This window comes from Rhamphochromis sp. 'chilingali' (assembly GCF_963969265.1).
Source record: "Rhamphochromis sp. 'chilingali' genome assembly, chromosome: 12".
NCBI lineage: Eukaryota > Metazoa > Chordata > Actinopteri > Cichliformes > Cichlidae > Rhamphochromis > Rhamphochromis sp. 'chilingali'.
Genome location: NC_137939.1, coordinates 16,491,401 through 16,497,641, shown reverse-complemented (window position 1 = coordinate 16,497,641; position 6,241 = coordinate 16,491,401).

Genomic DNA, 6,241 nt, shown 5'->3' with positions numbered 1-6,241 from the left:
GAGGCGCTGCTGCGCCTTCTTCACTGTTTTGTTTGTGTGTACTGACCACGTAAGATCCTCAGCCAGATGTACTCCAAGGAACCGGAAGCTGCTCACTCTCTCCACAGCAGCGCCGTTGATAGTGATGGGGGTGTGTACTTCTCTGCACCTCCGGAAGTCCACTATCAACTCCTTTGTCTTTGCGACGTTGAGGGTGAGATGGTTGTCTTGACACCAGTGGGTCAGGGCGCTGACCTCCTCCCTGTAAGCCGTCTCATCACCATTGGTGATAAGACCCACCACTGTAGTGTCGTCCGCAAACTTCACAATGATGTTGGAGCTGTTAGTGGCTGTGCAGTCGTAGGTGTAGAGTGAGTACAGGAGAGGGCTCAGTACACACCCCTGTGGAGCACCAGTGTTCAGTGTGATGGGGGATGAGGTGATGCTGCCCAGTCTGACCACCTGGCGTCTGTCAGACAGGAAGCTAAGGATCCAGCTGCAGAGGGAGCTGCTCAGTCCTAGATCCTGCAGTTTCCTGTCCAGCTTCGAGGGAACGATGGTATTGAATGCTGAGCTGTAATCTACAAACAGCATCCTCACATACGTGTCTCTCTTCTCCAGGTGTGACAGGGCAGTGTGTAGTGTCAGGGCTATGGCATCATCAGTGGACCTGTTGTGGCGGTATGCAAACTGTAGAGGGTCCAGTGAGTCGGGTAGTGCAGAGCAGATGAAGTCCCTGACCAGCTTCTCGAAGCATTTGCTTACGATGGGGGTCAGGGCTACAGGTCGCCAGTCGTTCAATGAGGAGATGGTGGAGGATTTGGGTACAGGGACGATGGTGGCCATTTTGAAGCAGGCTGGGACTACAGACAGAGAGAGGGAAAGGTTGAAGATGTGCGTGAACACTCCAGCCAGCTGAGCCGCGCATGACCTGAGGACGCGGCCGGGAATCCCGTCCGGACCAGTAGCTTTGTGTGCGTTCACCTTCCTGAAGCACTTCCGCACATCCTCCTCAGACACAGTGTGCGCACTGACGTCATCCGCGGTGCGCACACTGTCCGGTCTCATGGTGTTCGCTGTGTGGAATCTAGCGTAGAATACGTTTAGATCCTCACACAGAGAGGCCGTGGTCTGCGGTGTGCTGGTTTTCCCTCTAAAGTCTGTGATCGTGTTTAGTCCCTGCCACATACTCCGAGGGTTGTCAAACTGTTGCTCCACCCTGTCCCTGTACTCACGTTTGGCTGCTTTGATCGTCTTCCGGAGCTGGTAATGTGCGTGTTTGTAGTCCGATGTGTTCGCGGAGGCAAAGGCGGTGCTCCGTGCCGCCAGTGCCGCGCGAACATCTCCGTTAATCCAGGGTTTTTGATTTGGGAAGGATTTAACTGTTCTGGATGGGACGACATCTTCCACGCATTTCCTGATAAATCCACAGACTGAGTCTGTGTATTCATCAATGTCTCTGGCGGCCACGTGAAACATTTCCCAGTCCGCGTGATCAAAACAGTCCCGCAGCGCAGACTCCGATTGGTCCGTCCAACAGTGCACCGCCCTCCGGGTTGGAGCTTCCTGTTTCAGCTTCTGCCTGTAGGCGGGCAGGAGCAGGATGGAGCAGTGATCTGATTGGCCGAATGGGGCGCGGGGGAGGGCTTTGTACGCATCCCGGAAAGAGGTGTAACAGTGGTCGAGTAGCCGGTTTCCACGTGTGTTGAAAAGGATGTGTTGATGGAGTTTTGGTGAGACTTTCTTCAGGTTTCCCTTATTAAAGTCTCCGGCTGTGATAAACGCTGCCTCTGGGTGTGCGGTTTCCTCGCTGCTGATCGCGCTGTACAGTTCCCTGAGTGCACGGTCAGTGTCGGCTTGTGGGGGAATGTAAACAGCCGTAATAATCACTGCTGTAAATTCCCTCGGTAGCCAGAATGGCCGGCACTTAATCATCAGGTACTCCAGGTCCGGTGAGCAGAAGGATTTGACCGGGTGCACGTTCGCATAATCACACCAGCTGTTGTTGATCATGAAACACACACCACCGCCTCTGCTTACCTATTAGTGTTAGAATAAATTACCTAATATGCTCCCACACATGTGAGCTGGATTGCCAGATTGGTGAGAATTCTCACAATAAATCAATGGCAATTACTTGGAATTCAGTAAAACACATAGAAGCAGATGCACAGTCCTAGTAAAATATAGTTATTGTGCTCAAGGGCAATACTGCCATCTAGTGTATGAATGATGTAGCAAATCGTCAAACAAATTGAGAATTTTCTCGCTTGCTTTAGAAAATATTTTTGAAGTACTCAGCTTGAAAGATGCATTTCCCAATGTATGCAGCATGAAATCTCTGCTACGGGTTTGCAAAGCACTGAGACTTCATCCAACAGCATATTTCATTATTAGTCTTGTTACACTATACCAGGGGTCCCCAGTCCCAGTCCTTGAGGGCCAGTGTCCCTGTAGGTTTTAGATCTCACCCTGGGTCAACACACCTGAATCACATAATTAGTTCATTACCAGGCCTCTGGAGAACTTTAAGACATGTTGAGGAGGTCATTTATCCATTTAAATCAGCTGTGATGGATAAAGGACACATCTAAAACCTGCAGGGACACCGGCCCCCTTGTGGACTGGGATTGGGGACCCCTGCACTATACAGTCAACATTCTGGAAAATTGTCTTTATAACAGTTTGTAACTGTTTCCAAAAGAAAAACATCTGTCAGGTAAACAAAGCTGAAGGTTAAATAGCCTCCTGTCATTTATCTACCCATTTTCTTGGGGAAAACATCTTTTTTTAGTCAGAATTCGTTGTATCATAGTTTTTCTTAGTCAGTTCATCATATGTACTTCGATACCTAAACTAAGCCTAACTACTTGGTTTATCTCTAATCTAATGCTGTGAAACAGCCAAAAAAACCTGACACCTTACACCTGTGTAATTAACTTGTCATTACTGGCTGTTTGTTGGCTATTCCACAGACACTATACCTGAACCCGGCTGCATCTTTTTTTTTTCTTTAATGATACGATTTGCTAATTGCATGAATGAACAGGAGTGCTACCCTACAAACAAAAGACTGTACTTTTAATTGGTAAAATACTACAGTGTGTGCTTTCTGGAGTCCTCCTTGTTAGATATTATAATTGAGTTACAGTGGAAGTGTTAGTGCACTTGTCTATAAAATGAAATTACTCTTTGCTCTAAGGTGTTTGTCCTTAAAAAAATATATATTTTTAAAAATGCAGCAAATAGCAAATATGATTCAAACTGAAACTCATATATGCAAATTAATTTTGAATTATTTTTCAATAAATGCTCCAATATCAAACTATTTGAGTTTTCTGGCAATTATTTCATGGTTTAAGCTTCAAAGGGGAATGACAGTTTTATTTGTTATTCACAACCAGCATTAAAAATGGAAACGCATGAGATCATCTTGTTATGAAACTAGTTTCTTTGGCTAGTATAATGAAATTATGAATTGACAAAATTTTTGTGCAAATGGTATATGAGAATTCAAATCACTTAAGTGTAAATAATAATGCTAATATTGATTAATAAAGTGGGTCCATGGACTTATTTAGCACTTTTCTACACTGAGCACTAAGCACTTTTTTCTACAAGCATCATTCACACATGCACTCATATTTATACCCGCAGTTTTTTTCTGTATCTAAGCACCTAGATGGATGCATTGGGCCAGCTCAGGGCTCAGTATCTTGCCCAAAGATACTTCTACATGCAGACTGGAGGAGCTGGGAAATGAATCACCAAACTTTCAAATGGTAAATGACCCTGTGCCCCTGATGCATTTGTGTGTGAGAGATAAGTAGGTTTAAATAATAAAGAGGTGTGTGAATGGGTAAATGAAGCCTGGGAAAAGGGCTTTGGGTGGATAGAAAAACTCAAAATGTGCAAATACCGATCCATTAACTTTTAGAAATAATATATGTATATGCTGTAAACAAATTATAAAATTTGTTCCTATCCTAAACCTAAAGTCTTTTGCAAATTAAACAGAGAACTTTGCTGCTGTGCGCTCTGTCCTTACCCAGCTGAGCTTCTCAGGTGTTTTAGATGAAGAATTGTCAGTGCTATCGATTTGGGCACATGCACACTTTTTCCTTTCTAAACGGCAAAAGAGAGGCATCAGATTGTCAGGTTATTGCAACCGCCTCTTACCTCTTAATGCTCACTGAAATGCAGTTCCATGAGTTCAGAAGTCATATTTATGATGTATGAAACAGCCTGTCATTTTGCCTCTGACTGTTTCCAGTATCACAGGCAGAAGTAAAGAAATGGAATGTTAAACAGTGTGAATGAACCCCAAATGCAAATGTACTCACAAAGCAAATTTAAGTCAGGGACTTTCAGGGGCTGCTTTTGTCTCCAGTCTCAGTTACATAATAATGACATTGTTGTTTCCCACAGCCGCCACAGTTCTCCATTGATCTTCTCACTGCAGGGAGCGTTTTCTGTTGTGAACGAGGCAGGTCTCCAGCACGTTTCTTTTTGTCTATTTGTGTCTCCTCGTCCTCCTGCCTGTGACCCAGAAATTTATCTGGAGGACAGAGGAGAGAGGAGGCTTGTTGACTAAGGATGCACAGGTGTATCCTTTGCAGGATACTCCTACTTTACTTGGACTTTGAACAATTGCTGGAGCAGACATGCAGAAATAAATGTGAATTTCCCACCCAACATATTTGTGTTTAATCAAGTTCCCTTTCTGTAAATTCAAACATTATACCATGATGTGAATTTTATTAACAGACAACATAAAATGTCATGAACAGTGTTATAACAGGCATCGGTAGGCCATAACAGAAAAGTGAACGAGCAAGTGAAGCACAAATGCCTGAAGATATTTTGAAAGAAAAACAAACTTTGGGAAAAATAAGGTGAAAAATGCAATTATGTATTACATCGAAGAGTCATTTCATTTGGGGAATGTAATATTCAATTCAACTCAATTCCATTTTATTTATATAGCGCCAAATCACAACAACAGTTGCATCAGGTGCTTTATATTGTAAGCTAGACCCTACAATAATAGATACAGAGAAAAACCCAACAATCACATGACCCCCTATGAGCAAGGACTTTGGCGACAGTGGGAAGGAAAAATTCCCTTTTAACAGGAAGAAACCTCCAGCAGAACCAGGCTCAGGGAGGGGCGGCCATCTGCCGAGACTGGCAAATATGAAAATTAAGAGATTAAAAAGTGCAATAGAAAAACAAAACATCTTTGTAATATTTTCTAAATAATTAATGGTTATATTTTATGTTAATTTAATGTCACATTAGTCTATTGAATGATTTATTTCTCTTTATATTTTGTGATCAAGGGTGTTTTCAACCGTTTTGTTCGTCACACTTCCAGGTCCATTTGTTTGCACAGTTTGCTTCTTTCTTGTTAATTTTTAACAACAACGGAAAAAAAGCCAACACCAAAGAAGCAAACATCCATCCTATTATCCAATTCAGGGTTGCAGAGGGGTCAAAGATAAACCTTGTCAAACCTTCTGAGCTCTATGAGTTTAAAATAAATAAAAAAAAACACACAAAGGCTCAACTCACATTTGCCAAAACATATCTTGATGGTCTCTTTTAGGAAAATATTCTATGGTTTGATGACACAAAATTTGAACTTTTTGGGAGGTTTGCATCCCTTACACCTTAAACCTAACACAGCATTTCATAAAAAAGAACAGTTAAACATGGTGGGGGTGTGAGGGTCTGAGGCTGCTTTGCTGCTTCAGGACCTGGATGATCCAACATAATTGATGAAACCATGAATTCTGCTCTCCTAAAGGAGAATGTCCATCAGTTCTTGCCTGATAAAAAGTGCACTTGGGTTACACAGCAAGACAAAACTCACTAGCAAGTCCACATCATGTCAAAACAATGAAAATAAGGTTAAGGTTTAAGAGTGACCTAATCCAAGTCCAGATTTAAATGTGAATAAAATGTTCTAGAATCACCTTAAACAGATTGTACATGTTTGAAAACCTTCCAGTGTGGCTAAATTAAACACTTTTAGAAAGGAGAGTGGGCCAGAATTCCTCCACAGCAATGTGACAGCCTCATCATTAGTTATTGCAAATGCTCTATTGTAGTCCCTAGGTAGCGATTACTTATCACATAGTGACAGGTACGGTTAGACAGCTTTTTCTTTTTTTACCTTAATAAATGAAACCATTATTTAAAAAATTTATTTTATCATAACTCGGGCTATTTTAGGACTAATATTATTATTATTATTATT